The sequence below is a fragment of the Pteropus alecto genome, unplaced genomic scaffold, assembly GCF_000325575.1.
Source record: "Pteropus alecto unplaced genomic scaffold, ASM32557v1 scaffold75, whole genome shotgun sequence".
Classification (NCBI taxonomy): Eukaryota; Metazoa; Chordata; class Mammalia; order Chiroptera; family Pteropodidae; genus Pteropus; species Pteropus alecto.
The window spans coordinates 22,834,323-22,855,972 of NW_006440638.1; the positions used below are offsets into that span (position 1 = coordinate 22,834,323).

The 21,650-nt window shown below is 41.0% G+C and overlaps 1 protein-coding gene across 8 annotated transcripts in view; it reads left to right on the forward strand.

Moving 5' to 3' along the window:
• The window catches only part of ERC2 (ELKS/RAB6-interacting/CAST family member 2), an 890,290-nt gene that overhangs the window by 786,952 nt on the left and 81,688 nt on the right, over positions 1 to 21,650 (forward strand). For 2 of the 8 annotated variants that reach the window (XR_003047989.1, XR_003047988.1), the window contains one exon: positions 2,447 to 2,634. The exons of 5 other annotated variants lie outside the window; for them this stretch is intronic. The gene's annotated coding sequence lies outside the window, so the exon portion shown is untranslated. Of the gene's footprint in view, positions 1 to 2,446; positions 2,664 to 21,650 lie in introns of all 8 variants that reach the window. One more of the 8 variants, XR_003047987.1, reaches the window with a different exon arrangement.

Genomic DNA, 21,650 nt, shown 5'->3' on the forward strand with positions numbered 1-21,650 from the left:
TCCCCCAGCCCCCTGCGAGTCTCACTTCTGAAAAAGGGCCTCGCTGAATGAGTTGCCTCAGCCCTGGAGTCAGCCGGACCCGTCTATGAGCTGTGCTCTAGAGAGGAGTTAACACAGGCACGCCTGCACCCACCGCAGGAATGAGGATAAACGCGCGCGCACACGCACACACACACGCGCACACGCACACACACACACACACACTACTGCTAGTAAGAGGCTTCGGATTCTGTGCTGGAAGACTCGGGTCCTTGTCCTGGCTTTGTCTTTAATGCCCTGACTTTGCCGTTAACTAGTTGCGTAATTCGAGATAACTCCGTAATTCTCTCCCTGTCTCCTTTTTCTGATCTGCAGCATGGAAATAATAATACTGTTAGGGTGGTTATGAAAATCAAACAGGTATCTTTGGATATTGGAAGCACTGTGCATACAAGTAGTTGTTTAGATGCCAATGAATTCAGTTCGGCTTCTAGAATCTAGAAGAATCTAGACCAACTACAACCCACCTAGCTAGTCCGTGTCAGCCTTCAGAAGCCAGTATCTAAATTTATCCCAGTCCTCATTGTTGCAGGTCAGTGTGGGAAATCTTCTGAGGTCAATGATTGAGGTAATTGGCTTGACACGGATCTTAAAAAGCCTCTATGTTAAATGACATAATTGGTTTTAATTATATAATAACAGCACTTAAAGTGTGGGGGTGAAAGGTTACTATTATATTTAGAAGTGAGATCCCCAAATGAAGCAAGGGTGTTTAAGCCAGTCTTTCTTCGAATTTCTCTTTTTATTTTTTCAGAGGGAAGTCAGAGTAGGCTGGCCTTGGCCCTGGCCATTTTGGGATGATTATCCTGCATGAGGTAGTGCTGGGACTGCTCACAGCATCATAAGAACCTTTGTAAAGAGAAGGGAAAGGGCTTCCGTAAAGACCTCATTGTGATCTGAAGTTAATGAGCAGTGGGAACTCAACTGTCAGCAATTGAATCTGCTTGGGCAGGGTAATTATATGATTGCCTCTGGTGTTTGCACATGCACAAGAATATTTTTATTGGAAGAAACCTAATTGCTTACTTACTTAGTGGAGGGAAAACCTAAACAAATTTGTGTTGTCATAGGTTAAAAAGACATCCTTTCTTTGTCTCTAAAATAGCTGCCTGCTCCGCTTGTTGGGAGTGTTTTGTTTCTTTCTGTGTTCAATCAGGGATGTTGTTTGCAGGACTTGAATTTTATGATAATAGGAAAATGTGAAGGAAAGTGACTTTGGGTGGCATTTTGGTAAAATGATCAAGTGCTTATTGCCATGTCTTAAACCATCTCCTACAATGGCCTCTTTCGTAATGCACAGGTAGCTAGAACCCTGGGCCACACTCAAGCTATGGGGCTGTTCACAGGTTTTTGTTTGTTTGTTTGTTTTGTTTTGCTTTCCTGAGTGGGAAGATTGACTTCATAACCTATCTGGTTTTCCTTAGTTGCATAAGGCAAGCGGGAGGTATCAATCATGTCTGTGGTATTCTTTTAGACACGAAAGTTACCAAGTGTTAAGAGTAGCAAAGTGCTCCCTCTCTGATTTCCCAGGGACTTGGAGGAAAGGAAAAGGCAAAGTGAAAGCCTAAAGGAAGAAGCCTTGGGGCTCCCACTTTGGTGATGCCAAATTGCAGTCCAGTATCTTGTTTCGACTATCCTGAATGAGCATGTCACGTCACTTACCTATGACGTTGGTATGCAGAAAACAGATCACTGCAATTAGGTCTACTGTATAGGTTCAACTCCACAGTATTGCTTTTTTCCCCCCTATCTTCTTATAGAGCAAACTATTTTCTAAGTTCTTTCCTTTCCTGAGATCCTACCTGAAGAGGTAGAAACATGACTGGATTGTGGGGATTGAAGGAACACCTTGTGATGAGAGCTGCAGACAACAGATCTGGTGCTCTGGTTGGGTGAAGGGTTACAGGCTGGAGAAAGGCTGAGAACAAAGTGCTTTCAGCCCCTTGGACCAGCCATGCTTTCTCATCTCAGAATCTTTCATATTCTCAGAATCTTGTTCATACCCCAATCTTGTCTGGCTAACCCAATGGTTCCTCTGGGTTCAGTGTTAAATGTCACTTCTTCCAGGAAGCCTTCCTTTATTATCAGCCACCATTCTGGGTTGGCTGTCCTTGCTTTGCTCTCCATGGCATCCTGTAGGTTCCTTTACTTTTTGTCCTTTAATTGCTTGTCTCATTCTTCTAAATAAATGGCCCATAAGCTCCATGAGGGCAGGGCTCGTGTTTATATTTGTCACTACTATATCCCCAGAGCCTGGAACAGTGCTTGATGAGTGTGTTCGGAATGACTGAATGAGGAAAGAAACGGTTGCTGCGTGTCCTAGGGAGTCGTGGTACGTGCTGCCTGGGCTTCCCTACCCTTGCTGTTAATACCGCTTTCTTGTTGCTTATAATTTTCATTGCCCCAGATGATCCAGCTCTGTTGGAGGCACGGAGGCACAGTCAAATCTCATGCTGTACATTGATCACCTGTCCAACCTTTGCCTAGAGTGGGAGCCCCCAGTTCCTTCAAGAGATCCAACTTTACCTGTCTGTAAAGAAGAAGAGGAGGAGGGAGACAGCGGGAGGATCCGGTGGCAGTGTAACACCAGAGCAGGTCCAGTGTTTACTTTAACCCTTTTGGAGGTGGGTAACTGCAAATGCCATGGGGAGCTGGGTTTCAGAGAGGTTCTGCTTAATGACCTTGGATTTGGGGGCTCACACGTACTTTGTTTTTTGCTAGGGTATAGGGATTGCTGTTTTCATATTTAATTTGTAGTCAGACTGTTCCATGTTTCCAACCAGCATAGAACAAGAATCCAGATTTGTTATCCACATGAGGTAAATTGTCACATTGGCCTTGTGTTGTTTGTGTCTTGCTATGTGAACAGAGAGCATGGTTCATTCATCGGTTCTTATTTCATGACTATTATATTTGTTGTCTGCTTTTCAAGGCCTATGATTTTCAATAGCCTTTCTTGTTTTGATTCTCTGGCTTTTGACGCTTCGAATCCCCCATCCCAGATCAATCTCTTAGACCATCAGATCCTGAGTAACTACTGAATAGATGAGATTTCATTTAGAACCACTCCTCAATGTTTAATTATAGCCCTACACAATTCTGGGGTATGTCTAGCCAGCTTTTTCTCTAAGCAGAACGGACTTTGTAGGCCTCAGGGAAGAGAGCTTCCTTCTGAATCCCCCAGGCCCCCAGCTGTCCCTAAGTTTGGACTGTCCATTGTTGGTTGGGCCAAAAATAACAATTTCTGGGCAGATGGACGTTTGAGTGTGGAAACCACAGCCTCACGTGTGATGGGTACAGTAAACCCTGAGAGTCCCTCGGTGCTGCTCACATAGTGGCCTGCTCTAGCTCCCATGGATCTAAAGCATATTCTCCTTTTGTTGGTTCTGAGTTTCTGTTTACTTTACATTCTTCAGTTGCATTTCTACTTTAGCATATAAGCACCCAAATTGGAATCTTTGGGGGTTCCATCAAGAAAGAGAGTGTGAACCATCTCTTCTTATAGTAGGTGTGTTCACCAACGCTGTGTGCTTTGAACCAAACAGGGATGGGCCATGGTGGACTTTATTCCTGAATTCCAAGGAAAAGTTTAGTTTAATTTTTAGTTTTGGACTAGCACCACCTCATATCCTTTCTGGACTGAGGCAGGTAATTACTGCCTACACAAATCACATACTTTGACCAGAAAAAAAAAATCTTTGAATGACATTTGATTTATAATTAAACTTGGCAGTGCAATGTCTAAAGTGTCTCATCTTGTCTAATCACAATAATCTATTTCTTTTCAGAGTACTTCTGCATGTAGGGGGTTAGTCCTCTTGTTATCATTGTAGAATATGGTGAAGAGAATAATTTAAGGAAAGAAAAAGAAAAGACAAAGAAATATTAAAATAAATGATTGCCATTTTAGATCAAACACAAACCACTGATGTTTCTATTGTTTTGTTTGAAAAAAATTTTTCACGTCCCTCCATTGACTGATTTATTCAGCAAACAGATTTAAATATTATCTCCCTAAGTGCCCTGCCTAGACCAGCAACCTGCTTCTCAGCATCACCTTGGACCTTGATAGAAATGCAAATTCTCAGGCTGATCCAGACCTACTGAATCAGATCTGCAGGTGGTCCAGAAAACTGGGTGTGAATGAGCTTCCTGGAGATTCTACTGCACGTGAAACTTTGAGAACTATTGGTTTAAAACTTTCGCAAGTGCATAACGTGAGGGTATTAATAGCAGTGTACCTATAGCCCTGTCATCCAGAAGCTTGTGATCCAGTCATGGGTACAAGGCATAAATTCATCAGACAGTTAGGCAGAGTGATCTTTATAAAACGTGAATTACACTCACTTCTCAGGTCCCTCCAGGCGGTTCCCTTTGTACTGGAATAAATATAAATGCTTGGCTAGGTTTACAAGGCCCAGCATGCTCCATCCCCCGCCTACCTGTCAGGCCTCATCTGATGCTATTCTCTCCCCCACTTCCCCAGCACTCTGCCACGCCACACTGGCCTTTCTGATCTTCGGATAGGCCTGCTGAGTGTGGTGTCAGCAGAAATGTAGAAGGAGAAAGAAAAGAGAGAATTGCAAAGGTTAAATAATAATTTTGGTCACTGAAGTATTTTTTTCATATGGTGCAATATTTCTGAGCCAGTGTCTTTATTGATTAATATATTGATATACTGATACTTACATATATTGATGCCATCATATATTAATGTGATAATAAATGCTAGCAGCCTCATCTTTTAGTATAGTTGCCTGAAAAGACTTGCCAAATCATTAAGGAACTATTAAATATAGTTTAGTTTAATCTTAGTGTTATGTATTGGTACTGATTTCTCTCTCTGAGAGTTGGTCAGGCAGACACAGTGCTCAGCCACACACTGTAACTGAATAAACTTGGCTGTAGGTATGAGATGCTGAAGCTGAAATCATCTGTGTGGCACCAGAACATTGATAGAGCTGATGCATGATTCTTACTGCCTTTACTTACTTTTAGGAAAAATGGTGACCATGTGAAAATGAGGTTTTATCTCTATAAAAAAATTATCTGTGAATGCCATTTTTGATCTTTGGGATATTAAATGTGCCATGTGATTTGGGAACAAAGCAGCTATTTAGATTTTTATTGTATGTGAAAAAATGGTCTCTCAGGATTCTCTTCATAATAAGAAAGGGGAAACACATTTTTAAAATACGATTTATTAAACAAAGAAACTTGAACTTGAGGGAAGGAGGTTCTTAAAGGTTTAAGACGAGAGCTAAAAACAGGGGCAGTGTTTTTTGCTTTTGTTTTTTGTCTTGATTTTGTTTTGACTACCCAGAGTAATAGGCAATATTATTTTATAAGAGTAGTGTCTCTGGTTTGGGGCACTCTTTGCTTTTTAGGAAGCCTCTCATTTGAGATCTTCAGCAGAGGAGAGAAAGATTGGTTTGGAGGAGCCATCAAGGAAAGTGGGCTGTGGGGAGGTGCTCGCTCCTAGCAGCCTTTCGGCTTCATCTTGCCTTGTAAAGTTCTAGGAAACCAGGACATCTCCTCACGACCAAGCTCCCTGACTTCCTGGGAAGCTTTTCCCGTTGGAAGGAGAAGCTAGTTTGCCCCATATGGAATATGCATATAAGCAAGACAGACATGCCATGTCCTTGCCCTCTTAAAGCCTCCAGCCCAGAGGCCAGAGACTTCAGTAAATAATTGCAGGGATAAAGATGCATTTTCACACATTGAAAGGTGCTCTGAAGGATATGAGAGCTGGGAGAGCAGAGAACAGGGAAGCAGGCTTCCTCTGGGGCTGACAGGGAAGGCTTCTCTGTAGACACTGAGAACTGAAGGATGATCAGGTGTTCATTTTGGGTATGTGTCTAGGTTGGTGGCATAGTGGGAAGTGTCACCGGGGAGCTGGCATCACCTCCTGTACTAGCTGGGACTTGACTCATAGAGGCTACCACAGCAGAAAGTCTGGGGTGAAAACACCCAAAGTCTCCCTGCAGAGCAAACCCCAAGGGAAGGGCTTTTCACCACAGAGATTGAGGTTTCCTTGCCACTGATGACAGATGCTCTGTACCCAAGTGTGACATCAGCACCTTAGCGTGTCTTTCTCTTACTTTTGTTGGTGGTTCCTCCAACTCTTCAGGTGCCTCTCTCTGAGATCTTATTTTGGGGGCAGCCTCTGAGGGTCTCCTCCTTGAGAGCAGACTGCCTGTGGGGGGCATTTACTATTCCTTAGAGGATTCTTACATAGCTTTTAGGGAGAGATTTGAGCACCTTCAGAGAATATTCCTGGGTGTGGCCAGCAGTTCCTGGGAGGGAGAAACTGCCTTCAGCTACTGCCTTCTTGACCCAGACTCATCACTATGCATTTTATCTGTCTCAGCCAGAACACAGTTTGAGTGTGGGTTCTGTTTTTTCCTTGGTGCCTGGCATGTTGATTTGTGTAGATGTGGTACTCAGAAATAGTTGACAAATGAGAGAAGAGATTCTACAAATCCAGATGCCCTTGCTGTGCTGAGGCTTGATTTCAGGAATGTGAGTAAAAGCAATGTCTAATTCATTTATTTTTTCCATCCACCAACCAAAAGCAGTTCTTGAGGACTTACTGTTTAACTGTGCAGCCAAAACACCATGGCCAGCACATGATAAGTCACCACTGATTCTAGTTATTATAGAGGAAGTGCAGAACTAACTCTTTCTGGATTCTGAATCTCTTTGTGTTTTTGTCCCGCTGAGTTTTGCAGAAGCCCCAGCTGTTCATCCCTCTCCTGTCATTTAGGAGTGACAGTCCAGGGTACCAGGCTCTGAGTGTATCTGCTTCTCCTCAGAGAGGCAGAACTCTCCCATAGGAGGGAACTTGTGACATAAGCTCTGACATTTTTAAGTGCCTAAGGACAGCTCACTGGCTGTCTGCACAAAGCCTGGGTGAACACAAGATGACAGGAAGTGGTTGAACTTCAGGGCATTCTGACTGTTTTTTCTTTTTTAAATTAACAAATTAATGAAGATAGTCATTTGGAGCATCTAAGTTTCTACTTGTTTCTGTGAAGACAGGATTTCTTTTATTAAGGCAAAGGGACTATTTCTGCAGACCTGAAAAATTTGTGCTGGTGATCCAAAACAGAGCCTACAAAGTCAATTCTGCCCAAGTGACAGTTTGGCTGGCCTACACAGGTTCTCTAAAACCTTCATATATCACAACAAATCTAGCTTTCTGGATTTGAGGGGAGATCAGATGATTGAGCTACACAAGGCCATATACCCAGTGATTCCCACAGTAATCCCCTTTGTCCTAGCCCACCCTCTCCAGTTTATTGGTCACTGATGTCTGCCTTGCTTACAGCAGGCTCACATCCCTCATTCTTGTTACCTCCCTGGTCCCTGTCAGCATGGCGTGCAACCCTGATTGAGATGTGAAGAAGAGCACCTTGTGGAGGGTTTGCCATGGCCAGCAGCACCAGTGACCTGTCCAGATGCCATGTGTCAAGGCTCGTAGGTTCAATGTCACTGGATCATCACCCAACCCGAACTTCTCATAAGAACCAAGTGGGTGCTCATCTAGGCCCCACCTCAGGGATTCTGACTCAGTTGCTCTGGGGTGAGGCTCTGAGGCCAGGTCGACATGCAGAGCTTCTGAGCCTGCAGTGCGGCTTGTACACAGCTCACCTGCTTTCTGGACAAGTATTCTGCTCCCATTGACACTCTTGTAGGCCTCAGGCCTTTTCCTGAATTGGTCTTGAATATCACAAACCACCGTCATAAACATGGATTCAAAGAAAAGCACATGTGCCAAAAGTGTCTCTTAAAAGAAAAGAGATATAATGCAAAAAGCAAAAATGCTTTAGTTTGAAATCTCAGTTAGGTGAACAAAAGTGGAAATTGGGTGCAGAAGATGGTAGACACAAATGTTTGCCTTGTCTTATGCTTGAGAGTAGAGAGGTACTTCTATATCTGCTGTTTCCTGAGGCAGGCCAAGTCTGTGCTTCTTATAGGAAGCCTCCTATTTTCTTACTAGATGCTCATGAATTGTTTTTTCTTTATGTAGATAAGTCAGTACTTTGACCAGACTATATCTAGTATCTGCCTCCCTTAAATTTTCCTGGTGTTCACTAAGCCCTTTTAACCTGCTACATATGTTTTCAATCTATATAAATTTATTGCTTCTTTTCGTAGTTTTAGCCTCTTCTTCTGATGCATCTGTTATCCTCAGGTTCTTCACTATCTAATGTCCATATCCATCATCTTGTCCCTCATAGATTACATCTCTATATTCTGGGATAACTTTGCAAGTTTACGCTTTATCTCACTGATGGTATTTTCTATCAGTGACTGAGCTCATAGCTGCTTCTAATGCCAATTGTGAGACCATGATTACATTTTTAGTGGGTGGTAGATGGTAGAAATTCCTTCTCTTTTCTATCCTTGATATACTCCTCTGCTTCAGTGCCCCATATGAGCTTTTAGACTGATAGGGGAACTGAGGCGCAGAGAAGCATATGATTTGCCAGAGGTCACGTAGTCAGCTCCTGGTGGAAGTGAGAGTAGAACTCTGGTCTCCTACCAGTCCAGGGCCCTTTTTATCCCCAAGACCCCACTTGCAGGATTGACACTGAGGTACAAAATAAATAATTGAATAAAATCATTATTGTCATCAAGCTGATCAAAGTCTCATACCTATTTAGTGTGAGTATTCCAGCTGAGAATTGCTTACCCCATATTCACCTCTTCTACAGCATAGCTTGCCTCAATAAACAGCTTTCATTAGAGAGTTTAAATGTAGAGAAAGTTTAAAGCAATGATTTTCAGTTGGGTGCAGTTTCACCCCCTGGGGGACATTTGGCAATGTCCAGAGAAATTTTTGATTATCACAACTCAGGTTGTGTGTGAGTGAGGAGAGTGCTGCTTGTATCTAATGGGTAGAGGCCAGGGACCATGCTAAACATCCCACAATGCACAGGGCAGTCCTCCTCCCCAGCAAAGATTTATCCTGCTTAAAATATTAATAGTGCTGATGTTTAAAAACCCTGCTTCAAAGGGGACAAATTTTACATTTTAACTCAGCGAAATACAGTTTATCTGTAGACTAATAAAGCCCCTTGGGAAGCCTCAAACACACACACACACATACAATACAATATATATGTGACAATTTCTGTGATATGTATAGATATTATTGTGACTTTTAAAATCCCTTTAAAAACATTACAGAATTCCTAGTAGCTTTTTGTCATCAGCTGTTTTTCTGAATCAGAAGATAAGAGAAATACTATTCCTTGAGTGAAAGGGGTATGCAAAAATTTTTGATCTTTTAAAAGAGTCCCCATCAAAATTGTTCTACTCCTGTCTTTCGTGATACATTTGAAATTTGGTTTTATCTTCATCAAGTAGCTCCCAATCCAAAGAAAAATTCTCAGTGCCTGATGGATCTCACCAGTGGCTATAGTGTCGGGGCAGATCTGGCAAGCAGATGTTTATGGTGGAAAGTTTCCATTCTAGAATAGTTACTTCTGAGGCAGGAGGAGGGTTAGGTCAGAGAAGAATGTGCCAGACAATATGCCCCTTTTGTTAATCGATGCTGTCATCTTGGCTGCCCCTATAGCAGACTCGTCTTCCTGAAATCTTCAGTAAAAAACCATTCAACAAATACATCTGGCATTGGCCAAGATTTTTCTAGCTCAGCTCTAACAACAAGTAATGGATTTAATCAGATTCAAAGGAACCTTAAGACTCATTCTATAACAGTATTATATCTCCTGAAGAGCTCCAAAAGGCACATGATCAAAAAACAGTTTCTTGAGCAAAACTCGCTAACAACTAATGCAAAGTAATTGTGTTGGCTCTGCAAGGATCTGAAATCTTAGCAACATTTATCTAGTTCGTTGGCACACATACTATATTCAGTGCTTTGTTGGATTCATCTAATTAGTCTTCATAGCAACCTATGAAGTAAATACTGATCTTATGACCATTTCATAGATATGGAAACTGAGGCTTAGGCTCACTTGGTGACTGTCCAAAGTCATGCAATGATTGCTCCTTCTTTAACCATTGGTCTGATAATTCAGCCACAATGCTGATTTTGAGTCAATAAGCTATTATTTTAGGCTCCGTCTCTTGTTTCTTTAATTGGAAAATACAGTCCTTGTACAGACATGCAGTTATTATGAGAAATGATTATTTGAGACAATTTTAATAGATTTGGCAAAGGCTAATATATATAATAGTAATGAAAACACTAAGACAGATTAAAAAAGCTATTTCCAAGTTGTTTTCTCTGTCCTCATTTGTACAGCCTCCACACATGATAGGATGGGATACAGAAGTCGCTTGGAGGGGATCAGAGTGAGGCTCACAGTCAGGAACCTGGTCTTTTCATTAATAAGATATGGCTTTAAGCAGGTCACATAGATTTTCAAGGTTTCAGACTTCTTCTGGCACATGGTAGAGGTCATAGGTTATTCAATAACCATTTCTTTGACATCTGTTACATATGCAGATACGATGACTATCTCTTACTGAGACTGTCACACAAATAATCCTAATGTAATGTGATCTGTTCTACAGGAGAGATCTGTACCTCTATGAGGGGCTCTGAGCGCTGCAGGCTGCTAAGTCAGGCTGACACCAGCAAATGTTTATTGAATGCCTACTATGTGTCAGGCTCCATTCCAAAGTGAGAGTTTGCAAATGCATTCCATTTTGGGGTGTGCAGGGTGGGGAGAGATAACAAACATGCAAATGAACAAATAAAGTGATTTCAGAGACCAGTTAATTGCATGAAGAAAATACAATAGAGTGATAATAATAAAGAGCGACTGGGGATGAAATGAGCTATTCGACCTAAGGTAATCAAAGAGTTCTTCTCTGAGGAGGTGATGCCAAAAAAGGCCTTGGAAAACGAGAGCGATTTTCTGCACACAGAACTGGTAGAATAGACTTAATACATAAGTTTCTAAAATTTCATTCTTTCAATGGAGAATTTCAGATGTCAAGCATGTAATATCACTTTTTGTGATTTGTTGAGATTCTATAATGGCCAAGCACATGTTTAATTTTTTTTTTAAACATTCTATGTGTACTTGAAGAGAATGTGTTTTCTCTGTTTGAGTGCATATTTGTTTTTTAGATGAAGCTTATAGATTATATAACTGAAATCTATATCTCTAGTAATGTTTAGTTGTTTAACTGCTCAGTTTCTGAGAGATAAGCATTCAAATACTCATGATGATTATGGATTTGGTCATTTCTCTTAGTAATTCTATCAATTTTTATTTTATCTTTCTCTAGGCTGTTAACTGTATTAAATTTCTTTAATGTTATAGCATCTTGCTCGGTTGTTCTTGTCAATTAAAATCCCCGTTTATCCCTATTAATGTTTTTACCTACAAATTTTATTTTGTCTGATAATATTGCTATAGCAACATCCTTTTGTGGTTAATGTGTGTGAATGTATGCTTTTTCCATCCTTGTATTTAGCCTCTGTGTGTCACTCGTCTATATCATGAGTAACATAAAAGTGTTTTGTTCTTTTTTAATCTGGTGTCTCTGTCTTTTGATGGGTGAATTTAAGCTGTTTATGTATAGTGTAACAAATCTATCTGGACTTGACTTTTTCTTCTTATTTTGCATGTTGTATTATCATGGGTGTGGTTTTTTTTCCCTTTCTTTTCTCTCCTTTACTGCTCTGTTTGAATGGACTGTGCTTTTTTTTTTGTTTCTTTTTATTTTTCCTTCTACTGGTTTGGAAGTTACATATTCTATTTCTCTTCTCTTCATGGTTTGGATAGTACCTAGAGCAGATTTTGGAAAATACTCAGAGGCTCTTAGTACGTTACCTTTGGTTGGCTTAATGGCTTTCTCTAGTGTTCTGACTCTCCAGTGGTTGGGTCTTTAATGGGCAAGTGTGTAAATGAAAGTGCAGAACATAGTCATTGTGCTGATTATATCTCGACGTGTGGGTTTCCGACTTGCCTTTGCCAAGATCTGTGCCCTGTTGCCTGAGGGTTCTGATAATTGACAAACCATAAAATCCTCATGGGTTATGGGTAACATAGTGGCTTCTAAGCAAGGAGTCACTCAGTTTCTTCTGTTGCCCTTCTCCTCGTCTGCATTTGAGCTCTTGTAAGTAATGATAAATGTTAAATAGCTCCAATAAAACTGTTGAATTATCAGTTTTTAAACTGTATAACACCCTGACATTTTCATTAGATCCTAGCCTTGAGGAATGTCCGGCTTTCATCCTAATGGACTTGTTTACTTCTGCAGAGAGTCTTAATGTGCTGCTTATGAGAGAGATCTTACCATCACCTGCTCTTAAATGGGAAAGTCTTTGTTCAGCCAAGGATTTTTGGAAAAGGATTTGCAAGAGGGTTTTTTTCTGCCCCCTCTAGTCTCCCTGCCATCTCCCAAAAGGGTAAGGGATGGGAATAGAGTCTTTGAAGAACTTTAGTATTGAACAGGAAACTTCAACATAAAATAATCCTGCAGAGTCCATTAGAAGACAAAATGTTGGAAAGATGCTATTAAACCACTATTTAGTTCCAATGTATCCTGTTAAAGATAAGCAAGTTTTATCTATGTCTTTTTGACCTCAATCCTTTGGTCTACATTTAAACAGATATCTTGAATTTGGATTAATAAACACTCTGTGTATATTAGAGAAAACATTTAAAATGGTTGGGTCCTTCTAAGCAAATAAGAAAACAGAGGACTTTTATCTTCTGATCATTGCACATATTTTCAGCACTTTTCCAGAAGTTGCCGAATTCTTCATGAACAAATGTAGAGTCATCTCAATTTAACAAGCTGGAAAATGTGTGTGCTGAAAGACAGACTTGTCATAATACAACAGGGTTGGGAAAGTTAACTTTCCTGGAATCAACAAGTTTGCAATTTATGGCAAGATTTCTTGCTTATTTTAAAAAAGAATTTCTCTTTCTGTATTAGCTTGTCGAATATGTCATTGACAAGTTTGTCTATTTTTGTATTTGAAGAGAGGCAGCCTAGCACGGAGAGGCAAAGTCTCTGAGTCAAGCAGATCAAAATTTGAATTCTGCTTCTAGTACATACTAACATACTGAATTCTGCTTCTAGGACATACTGAATTCTAGTTTTCTCATCCTTAAAATAATAAACCCACTTTTCAAGAGTTGATATGAACATTAAGCAAGATGAAATATGTGAACTTCTTATTATAGAACCTGGTACATAGTAGGGGACCATTCAGTGACATTTGATAATGATGATAATGGTAATGATGATGATGGAAACGAAGAAGAAGGAGAAGAGGGTGGTGGTGGAAACAATGATGATAAAGATGGTGGTGGTAGTGGTGTTGGTGAAGATGATGATGTTAATGATGAGGATGTCGATGATGGTGGTGGTAGTGGGGATAACTGGATGTTAGGAGAGAGGTAATCAAGTAACTTGAGAAAAGGCAGAATTATCTATTATTACACAACCTACAGTCCCCCAGCTTCTACTGGGGCACTTTCAGTCGTTAGGAGATACTTTCTTAATAAAATTCCATTATAGATGGCAAACCACAAAAGCCTAGTTTATTCATGCAACTGTGTTTTCAGGCCTGGATTTGTCTTTGAAAAAGCTAAGAAGTATTATTTTGCATCATTTGACCCTGTTGACACCCATATCCTTCCTAAAGCTTGCTCATTCCTTGGCTTCTGTGACATTGTATATCTTGGGGTTCTTCTGTCTCTTTGAACATTTCCCTGCCATCTCTTTGCCAGCTTCTCTTTCTGTATGGAACTCAGAGAAGTCAGTGCAGGAATAAAAGAGGGCCAACAGTGAGATTGGGACAGAATCTGAGTGTAGTGTCACAGAAGCAGAGAAGGGCAACAGTTCCAGGTAGAGGAGGAAGGTCAGTATTTTTTAATATAAGAGAAATGATGAGGATGAGGAAGGCTGGGCAAGACTATTACTTTTGACAATGAAAATTCAGTGTTGGTGTCTGACACAAAATCACTGGGATGGTGAAAGAAGAAGAATGGAAGAGTACCTGGGAGATGAGGGGGTGCAGGCCACAGACATCGAAGAGAGAAAGGAGGTTGCACAGTGGAAAGACTTTTTTTTTAGATAGGAGAGAATAAGGCCTATTTGTAGACTAATAGGGAGGAGCCAGAGGAAGCTGAGTGTGAAGACACAAAAGCAAGCAGATATTTGGTCCTGGAGGAAATGGGAGAGGGAGGAGGAGTAGTTCACTGGCCCATAAAATCACCTGCCACATCCTCAGGTAGCATAGAGGGTATATCACTAGGTGAGGAAAAGTATAATCTGTGAGGCTCATGTTGAATGACCTTGACCTTCTCTTAACAGTAGGTGAGGTCTCTGATGAGAGCGAGAGTCGTTTGGAGGCATAAGGACCTTGGGCAAGTCTAACAAGAAACACTGTCTGAAATGGGAGAGGGAGTCAATCAGTGCTAATTGGAAGACTTGCCAAGTACCTCTATGAAGGAGAGAAAGTGCGTATTTCTGGATCTTCCCTTACTATTCTTGCCCTGGTTTTTATCCCTCGGATCTTCAGTGTACCATAAGCACCCTGGAATTCCACAGGTGGCCCTTTGGTGTTCTCACTTCCCCCATGGGTCCTTCTCTTCTCCCCATACCCAGCCCAGCTGTCAGATGGTTGTCACATAGAAATGAACCACTGGACTGATTTTCACCTAGGTGAGGAAGATTGCAAGGGCATAATGTTTCATTAGTGCGACAGGTAGTTAAGTAGAAGGAGCACAGGATCAGAAGTCAAGGACATGGAGTATAGTCCCAGGTCTAGTTTTTAACCTGTTATTTTGTCCTTCTATAACACAGAATGTCATGTCTTTCTTCTCGTACCTGGTATACTGTAGGTGCTCATAGAATTTATCTGACGGATAGAGATAATGAAAGATCTTCAAACATCCCACTGTCCTATGCAAATGTGAGGGACTATTATTCTGATGTGCATTTTAGCAGGCATGATAGCATTCCAGGGAATAACTCTCTAATAGAAGAATGTTAGCTACCACTGGTGAGTGGGTGAAAGGAGATACTTTTAGCAGAGCTGCATGAGTACTTTTCAGAATTGCTTGGATTTAATCACCTAGAGGTCTGTATCTATTGGTTTGTCTTACAGATAAAGTAGCTCCTATCTCTTCAATAAACTGATTCGAGGTGATTTAGTCATTTCTTATTCTTGATATTAAAAAAGTATTCGGTACTTTGTCATTAAAGACAAGAAGCTAAGGTCCTGGAAAGGCAAAGAGAGATGAAAATAGGTTCTAAATAAAAAAGCAGAACTTCCTTCTCACCCATTTTTTCTATACTCTCCTTCTTTCCCTCCTAAATAAGATCTTTCTCTGCCTTTCCCCATGACTCCACTAGCATGGAGAAATCGATTGTCAGCAAAACCCCAAAAGAATAAAAGAAAAATATCTCTTCAGAAGGAAAGGGCAGAGGGGAGAGAAAGTGTGGAATTCAAGAGGGTGTTTATTTTAAAAACAAAAGCTTACAGATCAGGTACTTTTCAACAGATGAGAAAAATGGAATGAGCAAAGCTTGTGCCTGTGCTTGGGGACATGCCCACAGTGGCCTAAGCTACTGAGTCAGCAAGAGCAGCTTTTGTTCTCTTTGCTCTGGTGTCAGCCTTTGATTAAGCAGGACTCATCAGTGAGCTACCCCTTAAGTTCAAGGAAGGCTGCATCTGGCCAAGCTAGCCTTCCAATTTTCCTGGGTCACTTAGAACTCCAACTTCCTGCCCTGCCCACACATTGGAACAGCCCAAGGAAGCCTCACCAGCCATTCATTGGCAGACGGCCTGGCATGATTAAAGAGATGTCCCTCACAAAGCCCACTTTTGGCTGGCATCTTTTCGGGCACCGCTGTTTTCCAGAAGTATTTCTTACGAAAAGTCCTTTGAGACAGGAAAGTTGTTCTTTCTTTAGAACCCATGTGTCAGAGCATTAGACAGGCTCCTTATATTTTGTGTGACCTTATACAACTGGGTTACCTTTTCTGAGCCTCAGTTTTTTTGTTGGTAAAATGAGACAAATTGAACCTATGTCATAGAGTCTGCTAAGGATGAGGATAATGGAGATGAGGTGGTTGACAGAGGGTCTGGCAAAAAGAAGGTTAGCGATTGGCAATGAACTTGGCTGGAAATACCCTCAGGACCGAGTCAAGACTTGTGCCTTGTTTATCCTTTTGTGAATGTTTAGTTTGGGCCTCAGTCAGCTACTTCTTCAATCAGAACCACACACACGTGTATATTTTGAGTGATCATTCTCTTTGTAAATAGCTCCGAGCCCGCTTGAGTAACAACACCCTCCAGGCCCTGCCTGTGCCCTGGGTCTCAGTGTCTGTATCTAAAAAACAAAGGGCGCTGATTCGATTTGGATTCATTTGAACTAGCTTTTGGGTCCCATTCCAGCCCTGAAGTCCGAGAACTCTCCTCTAGACTGTCTGCATCCAAGACCTACCCTCCTGATCACAGTGCTGGGTCCCGCAAATGTGGAAATGTGAGGTCATGCGTGATGTAGTACAATCTTAACTAAGAGAACAAACAAAAAAACAAAAGTGAAATAAAAATACTTCTCAGTATTTCCGAACCGCTCCGTAAAGAGCACATGTTTTTAAAAATTTGTTTGGAAAAAAAAAGCTAAAAACACAAGCGAAAATCAACCACAATTCTTTTCCTTAAAGTTATATAGAAATATAAAATAGGAAGTCAGTTTTCTACCCCCACTCCCTTCTTTTGGCAGTTGGATCACACCCCCAGATGCTACCACTGTTGACAGTTTGATGTGTGTTCTTCCCATTTTTTCCCTGATTTTAAAATGCATATCCCTATTTACATGTATGTTTATACATACATATATATATATACATACACACACACACACACACATATATATACTACATATATATGTATAAACACACACATACACACACATAATTTTTATAAGATAATGGCCTGCAGTTTGCATTTCTGGGTCCTTGTGGTTCACTTGATATTATATCAAGTTCATCCTTTCAAGTCAGTGTGTATAGATCTCCCTCCTATGATTAATGCAGCATACTATTTCATAGTATGGAAAAACCATATTTATTTAATTCTATTCTTTTGATGAGAAATAGGTTGTTTCCTTTTTTTGTTTGTTTGTTGTTGGTACCAAGAAGGCTGCAGCAAATGTACGTTTATGTTTTGCTATATATTCTGGTGCTTTTACTTCTGTGGAATCAACTCCTAGAAGTATGACTTCTGAGTCAGAGGGTATACTCTCTTTAAATTTTAATGAACACTTTCAAATTGATTTCTACAATGTTCAAAAGCACCATATGTACCCACCAATAGGATGGGAGAGCACCCATTTCCCCATCACACTACCAGCTTTGGATATCATCAGTCTTAATTTTTTTCCAATCTAATGTGTGGAAACTTGTCCCACTGTATTCATTTTATTCTTCTTACTTAGATATAGCTTATTTTCATTTGTTCATTGACCATTTTTGTCCTAAGAATTGCCAATTTGTATTCTTGACCCATTTTTGAGAAAATTTTCTTCTTTTAAAAAATAGTGTCTTGTTTTATAATTAGTAAAACTGATATTTAAATAGGCACTTTGAGAATGTAAGACCTCCAAGGCTGTTGGGAGGACAAGAGTTTCATAGAGTGGAAATGGGTGAGTGAAAGGTAGTAATAACTCCTTCAATGCACTGTGCAGTTCATGGTCATTTTCTTTCGCATGTATTATTGCCCCCATATGTTCCTTAGTGCAGTCCTGGGAGGTAGGCTGAGCTCCGGATGACCTCCTAGTTGTCAGACCTTCAACTTGCCCCTGACTGATGAGGCTTGCCTCTTTGCCTCTTGGGCTTGACCTGAGAATTCTGAATCCTCTGTTTGCCTGTCTCCTGCTGGGACTGTTGCCTGACAACCTTTCATTGCCCTCCCCACACCACCCCTCCCAAATCCCTCATCCATGAGCTCTGCACACTTCTTGGAGTCCTGGGAACTCCTTTACAACCTCCTTCAGGAATTCAGTGCCATCTGAAAGACTCCTCATGGGAGCCCTTGGGTGATGATAGTTTTTATTCTTACCAATAAAAATTAGTTACTGTTTATTGAACACTTAGCATGTATAAGGCCAATGCTTATGGTTTTGCAGGTTGTCCATTGCACAACTCCAGGGGGCACCATTCACTGCATAGTCACTGTAGATTTACAGAATTATTTCTGCCAGGTGTCTTATAAAAGGTGCCTTTAAAAAAAAATTCATATAGAATTACCAGAATAGTGAGCAGTAGGTTTAGCCATGAGACAGGCACCATGCTATGTACTCTAATCAGTTTTTAATCATTTCAGTAGCCTGCTGAGGTTGGTGATATGACCTCCCCTCTGTAAAGCTGAGGAAACTGAGTCTCAGAGCAGTTAAGTTGCTTGCTCAGGACACACAGCTCATAAATGAATTCAAACTCAGATCCAGCTGACCCCAAAGTCTGTGCTCAACTCTTGCCCTGCCTTTCCTCTGTATTGAGATCCTGTTACCTCCAAAGAGTCCTCCACAATACCCCAAGCCATAGCTATGAGATGAGCACTGGGTTCAGTTCACCACTCTCTTCCTACACTTTGGAAAGGCTGTGTGGCCAGTGGGCAGTACTGCTGCAGCCAAGATGAACTTGAAACTACCTAAGGGACCCAACAGTGCGTTTTTGTGAATAAAACCGAAGCATTGGGGCCTAGCTCTTGCCCCACAGCAATCTCACAGGAGGTGAGCCATCTCAGGATCTCACAGAGCCGGGGGAGAGGAGTCCTACTTTTTTGATGTGCATTCTTCCCGAGTCAGGGTTTCCGGGTCTCTGTCCCAGAATCAGTTTTCTTTGACCGTACTCAGAGTGTGGATAACCATAACTCAGAGGTGCTAAGAGTGAGAGTCAACATTTCTCATCTTCTGACTCTAGTGCTGATAGATGGGGACCGGGTGAAAGGGTTTTTCTGGAATTGATTCATCAGGCCGAGGGAATTTCCCTCTCACTCTCTGTTTTCACTTCTGAGGTTCATGTGTCTTTTTAACATTCTATTGGCTTACTGGGGCCTACTTTAAAAGTCATCTTTAGGATCCATTTGTTCTGATTCAGTTGCCGAGGCTTTACAATGTTGTTCCCTTTCTTGGAAAAATGCTCCAAATGGTTTGCGTGACTGATGCACTCAATGGCACCCTGATTAATGGTGGGGAGGCCTTGGCTAAAATACTGTTCCTGAAAGGAAGGTCTGAAATCTGTGAACACTATTACAGCCAGGCTCCGGAAGCAAGGATGTCTGCCCTTAATGCCATTCAACTTGGAGCTTTCTGCTGGGTCCGTGGGGAAAACCATCAGAGAAATAACCTCAATGTTTACACCAGCCTCAAGTTGAGAGAAAGGAATCAGGAGCTCTGGGTTCAGCCTAGGGATGCATACCAATTTATAGTCACTTGGATAACTTTATTGTCTCTGTGGCTTCAAATCATGTATCTGGTCAATGAAAAAGTATGTTTTTGCAGTTTTGAAGGCAATATTATTTACTTTTTAAGAGCTCTGGAGCCAGACACAGCTGGTTGCTATTAACAACCAACCACTTCCTGTCATGTTGACCCTGTGTAAGTGGCTTCCCTTCTCCAGGTCTCTGATTCCTGTCTGTGAAATGGGGTTGATAAGACCTGTTTTACACTGTCATTGCTAGGATTACATGGGACAATTAATGAGAAAGCATGTGTGAAGAGCCTAGCCCAAGGCCTGGCACATAGAAATCACTTAATAGTGTTATCACCAGCTTGGCAGACAAGGTAAATGACACTGTGCACCATGGGGAAAGTGGACTGCCCTGACTCTGCTACTGTGGATTTTCAAGCCACTTTGGAGTGCAATTGGGCTAAATCTAGTCATGTTGAAATTAGACATTCATTATGATAAAGCAGTTCTACCTCTAGGTATATATCCTAGGGAAATGCTTGAATCTGTGTACAAGAGGACATGTACAATTAATGTCACTGAAGCTTTGTAATGGCAAAAATTGGATACAATCCAATTCATCGATAGAAATTCCGGTATATTTATGCAATAGTATACCTCGCAGCACTAAAGTGCACTTGAACCAACTGCAATAACATGGATAAATTGCAAAAACATAATATTGAATGAATGAAGCAAGTTTAATAGTGATAAATGTGATATGATAACATTTAAAATGTCAAAACCTGTAGGTTTATGCTACATTTATTAATAAACGAATACATAGAGAATGACTATATTAAATGTCTAACAAACAAGCATAGGAATAATACTTGACAACTTCAGTTTAGTGTTTGCTTTGCAATTAGGCTGGGGAGGAGAAGGAAATAAAGGCTATAGGGGCTTAATTTTTATCTGCATTCTTTGTTCCTAGAGAAAAGGTTTAAAGGGAATATGGCAAAATATTAAGATTTATTGATTCCATTGGATGGTGGGTATATAAGTGTTATAAATTCTATTTTCAATTTTATTCTGCATGTATAAAATATTTCACAGTAAAATTTTTAAATAAATTAAATTGTCTTAGAAAAGAGAAAGATAAAGGGATAACAATCCTCCTTTCAAGGAGTTTCTCTTTTTCCTACAGTGGAAGGGGAGGGGAGCTAAGGAACTTCATTTTATGTCACAAAGTTCGAAGCATTGGGAGATTTTTAAAAAATAGTTTAAAAACCATTTGATTAAAAAATATGCAATAATGGCTAAATAGATCACTGACTGGGTCACCAACTCAGCCTGTGTTTCTGTGCTTGTGAAGTCAGAATGGAGAAATATATTGGTTGCATTTCAAATGCAGTGATATACATTTATGCTTTAATTATAATGACTTTTCCCAGAGTAACATGGGATCTATGAATAGCATTTCTCTAAGCATCATGGCCAGAATTCTCTTTCGTGCTAGTCTAGGATGCTTTGGAATTAGGATTGAAAGTACAGGGAAATATCCATAGTCCAAGAGCCGTTTCACATGTATCTTCCCAAGACTTCTTTGGGGGCATTTGCATGCCAGGGTCTTCCTCTTGATCTAAGCAGAGCTTGTGGGCATCTGCTTTCCCCACTCACAAGCACGCTATTCTCCTCTTTTGGAATATGGTCCCATCTATCCAATCCTCTCTCTTTTGGGAAATATCAACCCCTCACTTGGTTTCGTCTTGGTTCTTCTTCTGTCTCCACAATCACTGTTCCTTCTTTAGCTCGGGGTCACCTCAGGTGCACCAGTGCCCTGAACATCGGGCCTGCAGCAGGGGCCTCTGCATGAACCAGGACAGAACCCAGGGTCACCCTGACTCCTGGCAACTCCCCTCCAGGAAGCCATGTTCTCAAACACTGCTCTTCCAAAGCTTCCTCAGGCATTCCTTCCCACAACTACAGGCTGAGGGTAAATGATTTTTTGTCTTGTTTTCAGCCTGGGTTTTTGATTTTCCTTTTGTGGTTCTGCTCTGCCTCGCTTTGTTTATCAGCATCAAAGCTGAAACCAGCTGTGTTTGTTTGTGGATCTTTCATTTCCATGAAACCTGTGGATTTTTCTAGGTCACTCTGTGTTCCTAATAATTGTGAAGGTGGTTCACATGGCCACAAAAGAAGGACTG